Below are 13,109 nucleotides of genomic sequence, written 5' to 3' on the forward strand. Positions count from 1 at the left end.
GCAATGGGCACTTGTGTGTCAGAAAGTGTGAAGATGGCTCAGGATAGAACAGGGTTCAGATCTTTTGTTCATAGGGTGCTATGAGTCATGCTCAACTCGACAGCACCTAGCAACATATTGTATGTAAGACTGCCTCACCCAGTTCTTTGCCTAGTGCCGCACTGTGGGCGTGCTAACGGTGTGAGCAGTGGCGGTGGAGTAAGTGGCCGGAGACCCTGGTCCACGTGAGCATCATGCTCCCCTTGTTGCTGCTGAAGACAGCCCAGAATCACCCTATGCTGGTGGAGCTGAATACAACGGGCACCTACCTAGCTGTGACTGGATGAACATCAACCTGCGGGAGGTCATCTGCATTTCCCGGGATGGGGACAAGTTCTGGCGGATGCCAGAGTGCTACGTCCGTGACAGCACTATCATACCTGCACATACCTGATGAGATCATTGACATGGTCAAGAACGAAGTGGTGGCCAAGGGATGAGGGAGCATTGGCCTGCAGTAACAGAAGCAGCAGAAAGGCCATGGCATGGGGGGCTCTGGGCGAGGTGTATTTGGTGGCCGTGGCAGTGGAGGGATCCTGGGCACCGGCAGGGGCCAGCAGGAGAAGAAGCCAGGCCAGAAGGCAGAAAAGTAATGAGCTGTACTTGCTGGTCCACAGAGATTAGGGGCCGAGGACACTCCCCACTTCACCAGGGCACCTCTGGCTGGCACATATGCTTGCTCAGGAAGAGGCAGTTGGACCTTTCAGATCCTCTTCCTTAGGAAATCCCCCTCCTTTTTTTTTTAAGCAGCAATGCAAGTTGTATAAAACAATAATTTTGATTTTGTGAAGTCTCTATGGGACCAGCCACCAAATTCCCAGGATACTCTGCACGTGATGTAGACTCCTTTGGCAACAAGCATTTATTTTCACCTGGGCATGCTGAGGTTGGTGGCATCGAGTGCCTTAAACTCAGCCCCGAATGGTTGGCTCCTCACAAAGAGACACCAGCACATGCCTGGAACAGTCTGAGGATCCTGTGTTGAATTCCCAGAATAAAGTTGGAGTCCTGAAAAAAAAAAAAAGATTGCCTGACCCAAATGATTTCCACTTTCTAAATATCAGATTTCTCTAAAATACTAATGGCTACATACAGAATGGGGGGGAAAAATATTAAAAGGCCTTTTATTAGCAAATGGAGCTCTATTGAAGTCAGGAGAGAGTTGTACTGCTAAACCAAGGGTGATGCCTCTTACGGAAGTTCAAATCCACCAGTGGCTCCAAGGGAGTTAGGTGGGCATTCTCCTCTCAGGTGATTTACAGCATCTGAAAACCTTAATGGAAGAGTGGCTATGAGTCACTTCCAACTCGAAGAAAAGATATTAGCAAAGTGATGCTAATTTTATCTACTATGAGTTTATTTCCCCTCTACATCTAGAAAGAAATCTGGAAAGTTATAATGCCTATCTATTAAGAAGTAATCTAACAGATATGGTAGAAATAGACCTTAGCAAATGAGTCAAGCTGAGTAACCATTTTTTGTGGGTGATTTTTGCTAACCAAATATTTCTATCTTCACTCCTTTCTATTTGTTTTAAGGAACTTCAAGAAGGAAGAACTATAAAACTGAACTCTATTCGGGTAAATATCTTAAAGTACTTTTATATAGCTTAATTTCTTTAAGAGAATTTATATTTTTTATGTTTTTCCAATATAATCTGTCTCTACAAGGTCAAAGGGACGTATTTACCTTCTGAATTTATTCCTCTGACATCTGTGTGAATTAATTGGCACATACCCTTTATGGTCTTCTCTACAATACAGTTGTTCATAAATTGGCTCTTGGTGTTATGGTCATGCATCATCTCACTTTATAGCATATTTTTATGTATACAAAGTATGATAATGAAAGGGATTTTTAACCCTCAGACTTCGGATACTTTTTGGTGCAAATATTACTTATTGATTGAAGGCCAATTATGAACCCAACCCCTCTTTGCTAACTCTTAGTGTATACATCTAAGATGATTTGAACTTTTCTTAGGTAATAACCCTGATGGCATGGTGGTTAATCACCTGGCTGCTAACCAAAAGGCTGGTGGTTCAAACTTACCAGCTGTTTATCAAGAAAAAGATGAGAGAGTCTGCTTCTATAAAGATTTACAGCCTTGAAAAATCTATGAGGCTGTTCTACTCTGTCCTACAACGTTACTGAGGACAGAAGGGAAGTGGAGAGTAAGCCTGTTATTAAGTGTCATTAAGTCGACTACAACTCTTAGTCACCCTAACAATCAAAACATTGTCCTATCCTGTGCCACCCTCACAATCACAACCATGATCAAGCCCATTGTTGTGGTCACTATGTCACTGTATCTTGTTGAGGGTCTTCCTCTGTTTTGCTGACTCTCCTCCTTTCGCAGCATGTTGTCCCTTTCCAAGAACTGGCACCTCCCAACAACATGCCCAAAGTATGTGAGATGATCTTTTACCATCTTTGCCACTAAGGTGCACTCTTTTTACACTTCTTCTAAGACAGATTGGTTTGTTCTTTTGGCAGTGTAGGGTATATTTGATATTCTTCATCAGCTTCACAATTCAGAGGCATCAGTTCTTCAGTCTTCCTTATTCATTGTCCCAACTTTCAGATGCTTGCACAGCAATGAAAATAACATCCTAAACGTTATCATTTTCCTTTTTCTGTCTTGCAGGGAAGGAAATGGAACTGGTATTTAGACTACTTATTTTCCGAGGGATTACAAGGCCTGAGATTTTTCATAAAAAGTAATATTCATCATTCTACCTTTTGATCCAACAGCATAAACAATGGTGATCAATAGTAAAAGGTATACTAATTTCCTTCCTTACTGCTATACTGGCCAAATGGTTCAAGTCTCCATATTTGTTTTTAACAACAGAGTGCTATCCTCAAAGAATACTTTGACTGTATGTTTCATCTCTGCCTCAAGAACCTTGGTGTGACTTTACCTTACTTTTTGTAGAATTTAGATTTGTTACCCACTAAAGAACAATCACTTCATTATCAAGATCTTCCTTCCATCAAGTTATGTATGAGATATCTGTGGTAGAATTTATCATATTTCTGTGTACTATAAGCAGCAATGATAAAAGAAAGGATAGTAAAATAAAGTGAGAATCAGTAGACGTGTATATGCAAAGTATTCTGCTAAATTAGTGAAGCATTTGTGGCTATTGCTATTTTTGTTACTGAGAATGGCAGCATCAGCAACAAACCAATATATATTAAGTGTATAATAGCTGTCTGGGCCTTTATTGATTACGAATTTGATGATGAGAGAAGAGGATTATGGGCCCATCAAAACATTCCTGTTTTAGTTTGATTTGATGAATCTACTGTATATTGTTTGTATATATGCATTTATGTAAAAGTTTAGGCCCAAATAAACTTAATAGAGACATTAATTTCAAAGGTGAATCTGAAGTTTTGTTTAAAAATAGCTTTGGGAAAGTCTACTGTCAGGGACTTCTAGAGTACTGAAGAGTAACAATGTCAATCTGGAGATTAAGGTGTGCCTGATCCAGGCTGTGATCTTCATAAAACCTGCTGTGCATCAGAGAGCTGGATGATAACTAAGGATGATAGATGGATCAATGCCTTTGATTCATGGTGCTGGAGGAGAGTATTGAAAATACCATGGACTCCCAGGAGGACCAACAGCTCTATCCTGGAGAGGGTGAAACTAGTTTGCTCCCTGGAAGCAAGGGTTTTGATGCTTCATCTCACATACTTTTTTGACCAGTTCATGGAGTCGGACATCATACTAGGAAGGGTGGAGGGACAGTGCAGGAGAGAAAGACCAAGGATGAGATGGACTGGCTCAGTGATTGGAGCAAAGGGAACTGGGCTGTTGGAAACGATGAGATTGGCTCATGGTAGGGCAGATTTCAATAGGGTCGCTGTGGGTTGCAGGCAACTCAATTGCACATAACAGCAACAACAGAATATCTTGTTGCAAACATAATGGTCTTAGACTGGATCTTGTAGAGAAGAAAAAACCATGAACATGCTTTTACTTAGGGTGTATTTATTTTTCTTTTTTATTAATACACATTTTGTTTTACAACACAGTTGTGATTAATGCAGTTAATCTATCTCATTAATTTTATTTATTTGTGCAAATGTTTTCAAATCATACTGATTTTTCATTTGATCATTCATCTTGTTGAGGGCCTTCCTCTTTTTCTCTGACCCTCCATCTTTCCCAGCATGATTTTGTCTAAGGACTGACCCTTACTTGATAACATACCCATAATATGTGAGAAATTTTACTATTCTTGCTTCTAAAGAGCACTTTTGGTTATACTTCCTTCAAGACAGACTTGTTTGTTCTTTTGGCTGTACTTGAGATACTCAGTACTTGTTTACAATACAACAATTCAGAGAATTCTATTCTTTCTTTCTTATTCACTATCCAAATTTCAGATGCATAGGAAGCAATTGCAAATACCGTGACTTGGATCAGGAACATCTTAGTCTTTAAATTGGTGTCCTTGCTTCTTAGTACTTTGGAGAGGTCCTTGACAGCAAATTTTCCCGATGTAAGATCTGGGGTTTTTCTTGACTCCTGTTGCCATGGGTGTTGATTGTGGATTCAAGCAAGATGAAATCTTTGACATCTTCAATCTTTTCACCATCTGTCATGATGTTGCCTATTGGTCCCATGATGAAGAGTTTTGTTTTCTTGATGGTACGATATAATCCATATTGAAGTCAGTAGTTTTTGATCTGCTCTAAGTACTTCAAGTCTTTTTCACCTTCTGCAAGCAGTTGTGTCTTCTACTTAACACAGGATGTGGATGAGTCTTTCTCCAATCCTGATGCCACATTCTTTTTTATACAGTCTAGATTCTCAAATTGTATGCTCAGCATACATACTGAATCTTTACATGATCTTTTTCATTTTTTACATCTTCCAGTTTTCTTAGATTCATACTTTGTACAGTCCATATTCCAGTTATTAAAGGATGTTTCCTGATGTCTTTTTTTTTAGTGTCTTTCAGTATGAGAGATTCTATTTCCAGTACTGTATCTAACAATGTTCCTCTATTATTCATACGGTTTTCTGGGCTTTATTTTTAAAAATTACTCATTCATTTATGCACTTTACTCCTTCTTCCCCCCTCTTTAGTTCCCCTTCTAAGACTATTAAATGTCATGCACATGATTTCTCATCATCCATTCCTTTCAGAATGTCCTTTCACTCATTCCAGTACAGTTTTCACTATCTGTTCATTTTTTTCCTGTTCTTTCCCCCTTCTCATAAGGTTTTTGAAAGTGTGTTATTTCAGAAGTAGATGGCCAATCTTGCTTCTTAGTCTTTCTTAGTCTGGAAGCTCTGCTGAAACCATGATGACTCTACTGGTATTTGAAATATTGTCTTCCAGTATCACAACAACATGGTACAACAGTCCAGAAAATTGACAGACAAGTGGTATACTCATAAGAGCAAACTATAAACAAACAAGCATACATATACACAAACTATAAAATGAATGGCAACATGTAAGCAATCTGAAAAATAAAAGCTGTACCCATAAGAATAAACCATAAAATAAGCAAGCAAACAAATCTAACCCTAAAGCAAGTTTATATGCTGTGGAAAAATAGAAAATATCCAGCACAACTGAAGTTTGGATTTTGGATGCCCAATCAATTAAGGGTTTCTGCAAAGCCTCAAGATGTGAGCCAAGTCATAGTAGGTATTAGTGAGCTGAGATGGGCTGCTGTTGGATACTTTGAATCAGACAGTCATATGACCTATTACCGTAGAAATGAAAAGTTGAATAGGAATGATACGGTATTATTTGTCAAAAAGAACATATCAAGATCTATGCTGAAGTACAGTGCTCTGAGTGATAGAATACTATCAATATATACATAGGGAAGAACAGTTAATGCAACAATTATTCAAATATATGCACCATTCATTACAGTCAGTGATGAAGAAATTGAAGATTTCTAGCAAATTTTGTAGTCTGAAATTGGTGACTGCAGTGTAAAAGTTGGAAACAAGAACTGGTAATTGGAAAATAGAAACTTGGTGAGAGAAATGAGTCTGGATAAACGATTCATTGTAGATACAGAAAAAACAAATTGCCTGATGGACTGCACAGGAATCAGATTGACCATATCTATGGAGAGAGACATTAGAGAAGCTCAAATACCAACAATCAAAATAAGACTAGGGACAAACTGTAGAATAGATCATCAATTACTTATGTGTAAGTTCAAATTGAAGGTGAACAAAATTAAAACAAGTCCACAAGAACCAAAATACAACCTTGAGTTTGTCCAACCTGAATTTCAAAACAATCTCAAGAATAGATTTGATACATTGAACACTAATGACCAAAGGTCAAGGAGTCGATGATCAAGGACATCATTCATGAAGAAAGCGAAGACAGGATAGATCAGAAGAGGCTAAAAATTGTACTAGAACATAGGCAAAAATGTTCCCAGTGGCTCACGGTTCGAATCCACCAGATGCTCTGCCAGGAAAGGAGGGACAATCTCCTCCTGTACCAGTCAGATCTGATTTGGCGGTACACTCACACAAAAATAAAAAAAAATATGCAAAAATGAAGGAAAGAAATGCGGAAGTAAAAGTGATGAGAAGATTTCAAAAGTTAACTCAAGAAGATGAAGTAACAAAATGTGCAAAGAGCTGGAGCTAAAGTATCAAAAGGTAGAATGTACTCAGCATTCCCCAGTCTTAAAAGAACTGAAGAAGAAATTCAAGCCTTAAGTTTTAATACTGAACGATTCTATGAGCAAAATCCTTAATAATGTAAGAAGCATCAAAAGGAGATAGAAGGAACACACAGAATTATTGTACCAAAAAGAATTGGTGAACATTTAACCATTTTAGGATGTAGCATATGATCAAGAAATAAGAGTAATGAAAAAAAGAACTTCAGGCTGCACTGATGCATTGGCAAGAAATTGGCAAAGGCCCCAGGAATTGATCAAATACCAGTTGACATGTTTTTAAAAATAGATGCAACCCTGGACATAATCACTAGTCTCCCAAGAAATTTGAAAGACAAGCTATTTGACCAACTGACCAGGAGAGATCCATATTTTTTTCTTATTCCAGAAAGTGATCCTAAAGAATGTTAAAATTATTGAGCATTATCATTACTATCACATGTAAGTAAAATCTTGCTGAAGTTTATTTAAAAAGTGATCAAGAAGGAACTGCCAGAAATTTGAACTAGATACACAAGAGGTTGGAAAAGAGCTATAACATTGCTGATGGCACATGTATCTTTGCTGAAAGTAAAGAGTACCAGAAAAATGGAGGTTTTTATTTAACTGTGCATCACAGTGAATTATAGGTCACATTTAGAACAATGGAAATCCCAGAACATTTAGTTCTGCTCTTGCAAAAGTTGTACCAAGAACAAGAAGCATTTTTCCAAACAGAATAAAGGGACACTGTTGTTGTTATTGTAGTTATGTGCTGTCAACTCCTTGGTGACTCATAGTGATCCTATGTACAACAGCCCTAAACCCTGCTCTATTCTGTACCGATCTCACTGTTTCTAAAATACCTACCTCTATTACCCCAGTCACTGGATCATTCCATCATATCAAGGGTCTTCCTCTCTTGAGGTGTCCCTCCACCCTCCCTAGCATGACATCTCTCTCCAAGGATTGGTCCGGCCTTGCAACATGTCCAAAGTATGTCAGATGAGGGTTCGGAATCCTCTCCTCCAAGGAGTAGCCTGGTTTAACCCTCTATAGGACCAACCTGTTTGTTCTAGGAGTCCATGATATATTCAGTACTCTTCTCCAGTACCACAGCTCCAAGGCATCAAGACTCCTATCATCCCTAGTCATTGTCCAGCTTTCTGACGCATAATAAGTAACTACAAAGACTATGGCCTGTATCAGGTGCACCTTAGTCTCCAGACTGATGTCATTGCTCTTTAGAACTTTGGAGAGGTCTCTGACAGCAGACTTTCCCATTGCAATTTGTCTTTTGATTTCTTGGCTGCTGGTATGAAGAGTGATGATTGTGGAGACAAGCAAACTCAAGACATCTCAATCTCTTCACCTATCATGATGCTACCAATTGACACAGTGGTGAGAATCTTTGTTTTCTTGATGTTGCGCTTCAATCCATATTGAAGGCTGCAGTTCTTGACCTTCTACAGCAAGTGCTTCAGGTCCTCCTCAGTTTCAACAATCAGGGTTGTATCCTCTGCATAATGCAGATTGTTGATGAGTCTTTCTCCAATCCTGATGCCACATTTATCCTCATAGAGCCCAGCCTCCTGAATAATCTATTCTACATATAGATTGGAAAGGTATGGAGATAGGACACATCCTTGGCATACACCCTTCCCAATTTTGAACCAAGCAGAGTTTCCTTGCTCTGTTCTGATGACTGCCTCCTAGTCCGAGAATAGGTTTCGCATAAGCACAATCAAGTGGACACTACTTAGTTTAAAATAAGGAAAGATGTATGTAACGGTTGTATAGTTTATACTTAGTCTTTGTATGCTGAGGAAGTCATTCAAGAATCTAGACTGGCAGTGGTGCACGCCAGCAACGTGGACAGTCTGATGTACTGAGGATTGGTGACTTGCCAGCTTAACATCTGGGAACAGACTGCAACCCCTAACACCCAGGGGTGCCTAAGCCCCGCCCCCCACCACAGCACCTCATCCCCTGGAAACCACCCCACCACAGCTCAGCGCCCCCACATCTGCTCCCCCCCCCGGTGGCCGCATCACAGTCCTGCACCCCTGGCAGTGCCCCAGGGCCACTAGAGAGTCTTTCACGCAGGACAGAGAACTACCAACAGCCATGGACATTAGGATTTTGAATCAGAACACAAAGGGATGCCACAGATCTAGCCATCGTCTGAAGCTACCAATCGAGCTGCTGTGGGACTGGTTTCCCACGAGAAAGGCTGGTAAGACCCTAATTGGGTTTTCTTGGGCACCACCGATTGCCTGGAAGAGTACCCAAGGGTGAGGCCACTGGTGGGAATTTGGCTGAGCTCTGTAGGGCCACGCCGACTGCTCAGGAATGAGCGGGCCAGTGGTAATTTGTCTGAACTTTTGTGGACACTGCAGACCAGCCAGAGGCGAGTGGGCTGGTGGGAATTTGACTTTGTCTTGTTGGGTCCCATTGGACCGAGGACCCTGCTTGGGCAGGGGCCACTGCACAAAGGCACCTGTGTAAGTGCCATTGGACAGGGACCGCTAAGTGAAAACCACTGGGTGGGAGATGGACAGCTGGAATTTGAATAGGGACCCCAATTGTAAGCACACCCAGACAGCTGAGGTCTTAGTGAGGTCCCCTAGGTGGTTGACCCTTGTGATCGCCCCACGCACATGCATGTTCCACCCCATTTGGCTCCACACCCATTCCTACACATCTGGTTAATCAACCTGCCTATAATCCGGAGCACCTTGACCTGTCTTACCTACAAGAGGCTGCTCTCACAGGCTCTGAACTGACATTTACCTGCAGTCAGAAGTTCAGAGAAAAACACTAGTGGGGGTGGTACCCAACTGATGTCTAGAGCATTGTCTTCAGATCAAGAACATATCAATGTCTCAAAGAAAGCAAGCTGTCCCACACAATACACAAGCGCAAAGCAAGATGTCACCTCCAAAGTGTGACAATGTGTCTATGGATTTCCTGAAGCCAGAAAGTCTGATTGAACTTTCTGACACAGAATTTAAAAGAAAATGATTGAATAATTTCAATGGAAGAAAATCAAACTTGAAGAAAAACAGGATACTAAAAGCAAAAACCAGGAGGAGTTAAAAAAACAACAAAAAACACCAAACAGTCCAGAACAATGTTGTTGTTGTTGTTATGTGCCGTCGAGTCGTTTGCGACTCATAGCAACCCAATGTACAACAGCCCTAAACCCTGCTCTATCCTCTGCCAATCTCATTGCCTCTGACACATCCATCCCGATTACCCCAGTCACTGAATCAATCCACCTCATAGAGGGTCTTCCCCTCCTGTGCTGTCCCTCCACTCTGCCCAGCATGATGTCCCTCTCCAAAGACCTGTCTCTCCTTACAACATATCCAAAGTATGTCAGGTGAAGCCCCAGAATCCTTGCCTCCAAGGAGCAGCCTGGTTTAACCCTCTCTAGGATGAATCTGTTTGTTTTCTTGGCAGTGCATGGTACATTCAATACTCTTCTCCAGCACCACAGCTCAAAGGCGATAATTCTCCTATCCTCCCTAGTCATTGTCCAACTCTCTGATGCATAACAAGTGATTGCAAAAACCATGGCCTGTATCAGGCACACCTTAGTCTCCAGAGAGACACCGTTGCTCTTGAGGATTTTGGAGAGGTCCCTAACGGCAGACTTTCCCATCGCAATACGTTTTTTGATTTCCTGGCTATTGGTGCCAAGAGTGTTGACCGTGGAGCCAAGCAAACTGAAGCTGTGAACAATCTCAATCTCTTCACCATCCATCCTGATGCTACCGATTGGTCCAGTGGTGAGAATTTTTGTCTTCTTGACATTGAGCCTCAGTCCATATTGAAGGCTGCAGTTCTTGACCCTCTGCAGTAAGTGCATGAGGTCCTCCTCAGTTTCAGCGAGCAGGGTTGTGTCCTCTGCATAATGCAGATTGTTGATAGATCGTCCACCAATCCTAACACCAATGTAGAGAAAACAAATTAGTAGCACTGGAAAATCAAGAAACCACTATCCAAAATTTTAGGTCTAGTGTTTCAGAAGCTGCCAACATGATGGAGGGACACATGAGCAGAGTTGAAGAGATGGAACACAGAACCAGTGAAATAGAAGACAGAATTGTCACCACTGATCTGCTAGAGCAAAAAGCAGACTCAAAAAGGAAGGAAAAAGAAGAAAACTTAAGAATAATGTGGGACACCATTAAGAGAAATAACATGCACATCATTGGAATCCCAGAATAGGAAGAAGCAAGGAAAGGCACTGAAAAAGTTGTGGAAGAATTACTAGAGGAAAACTTCCCAGGCATAATGAAGAAAGAGAGAATATATATTCAAGAAGGTAAGCAAACACCATATAGAATAGACCCCAAAAGAAAAACATCAAGGCATATTGTAGATAAAGTTGCCAGGACCGAAGATAAGGAGAGAATCCTGAAAGCAGCAAGGGAGAAACAAATCGTAACCTATAAGGGAGAGCAGAAAAGATTAAGTGCCGATTTCTCAGCAGAAACCACACAAGTAAGAAGAGAGTGGGAACAAACACTCCAAGAACACAACGGTCAACCAAGCATACCGTACCCATCAAAGTTATCCATCAAATGTGAAGGAGACATCAAGGTGTTCCCAGAAAAGCAGAACCTAAATGAGTTTGTAAAAACAAGACCAGCATAGCAGAAAAGACTCAAAGATGTCCTTCTTACAGAGATACCACAGAAAGCATTATGGACCAAAGTAACTAGCAACAACACCAAAAAGAACTCCACACGAAGATAGAAATAAAACCTTGCCTCTCAATAATCACACTAAATGTAGCCGATTGGATAAAAAAACAAAAAGAGACACACCTGAAAAATGAAGATAAAGACAGACTAAAAATAAAAGGGTGGGGGAAAATTTACCAAGCAAATGGCAACCAGAAAAAAGCAGGAGTAGCAATATTAATCTCTGATAAAATAAATGTTGATATAAAAACCATCACAAAGGAAAAGGAAGGTCACTACATAATGCTGAAAGGATCAATAAAAAAGAGGACATAAGAATAATAAATATCTATGCACCAAATGAAAGACCTGCAAAATACATAGAATGAACATTAATAAAACTGAAAAAGGAAACAGAAAACACTACTATAGTACTCTGAGACTTCAATACACCCCTCTCAAGAAAAGATAGAGCTACCAGAAAGAAACTCAACAAAGATACTGAAGAATTAAACCACATAATAAACCAACTTGACCTCATAGATATCCCCAAAAAACCACAGTGTACCTTTTTCTCCAATGTGCCTGGAACATTCGCCAGAATAGATAATATTCTAGGTCATAAGGCAAACATCAATAAATTAAAAAACATAGAAATAATACAAAGCATCTTTTCAGACCATAATACTACAAAATTAGAAATTAATTATAAGAAGATAAAGGACAAAAACCCCATACATTTGGAAGCTGAACAACTCCTTGCTTGAACATTACTGGGTACTAGATGAAATTAAAAAGTTTCTTGAAACAAATGACAATGAAAACACTGCTTACCAAAACATCTGGGAAACAGCTAAAGCAGTAATCAGAGGTCAATTTATAGGAATAAGCAAACACATCAAAAGGCAGGAAAAACTGACCATTGACTCTCTAACTCAACATCTTCAGCAAATTGAAAAAGAACAGCAAGAAAACCCGATACCCTCTAAAAAAACTGAAATTATAAAAATTAGAGCAGAAATAAATGAAAAAGAAAATCGAAAAACCATTGAAACTGTCAACAAAACTAGGAGTTGGTTCTTTGAAAAGGTCAATAAAATTGACAAACCATTAGCAAAACTCACAAAAGAAAAGAAGGAGAAGACACAAATAATCCGAATAAGAGATGAATCAGGCAAAATCACAACAGAACCAACTAAAATAAAAAAGCTAACATTAGAGAATTATAAAAATCTATACTCAAATATGAAAACCTAGAGGCAATGGACAAATATTTAGAAATGCACAATCTACCTAAACTAACACAAACTGAAATTGAACATCTGAACAGGCCTATTAACGAAAGAAGAAATTGAAAAGGTAATACAACAACTTCCAACTAAAAAAAGCCCTGGACCAGATAGTTTTACAAATGAATTTTCTCAAACATGAACTATTTCAGGAAATAGAGACGATGGAATTCTCCCAGATTCATTCTATGAAGCAAACATATCCTTGATACCAAAGCCAGGAAAGGACACAACCAAAATAGAAAACTGTAGGCCAGTATCTATTATGAACATAGATGCAGAAATCCTGAATAAAATACTGGCCAATAGAATTCAACGATGTTATTGTTGTTATGTGCCATCGAGTCGTTTGCGACTCATAGCGACCCTATGCACAACAGCCCTAAACCCTGCTCTATCCTGTGCCAACCACACTGCCTCT

The 13,109-nt window shown here is 39.9% G+C and overlaps 1 pseudogene; it reads left to right on the top strand.

The window, feature by feature from the left end:
* The first annotated feature begins 233 nt into the window (after nt 1-233).
* LOC102852483 lies at nt 234-632 on the top strand (annotated as a pseudogene).
* The last annotated feature ends 12,477 nt before the right edge of the window (nt 633-13,109 follow it).

This window comes from Elephantulus edwardii, unplaced genomic scaffold, assembly GCF_000299155.1.
Source record: "Elephantulus edwardii isolate Elephantulus edwardi_28Jun2011 unplaced genomic scaffold, EleEdw1.0 scaffold00310, whole genome shotgun sequence".
NCBI lineage: Eukaryota > Metazoa > Chordata > Mammalia > Macroscelidea > Macroscelididae > Elephantulus > Elephantulus edwardii.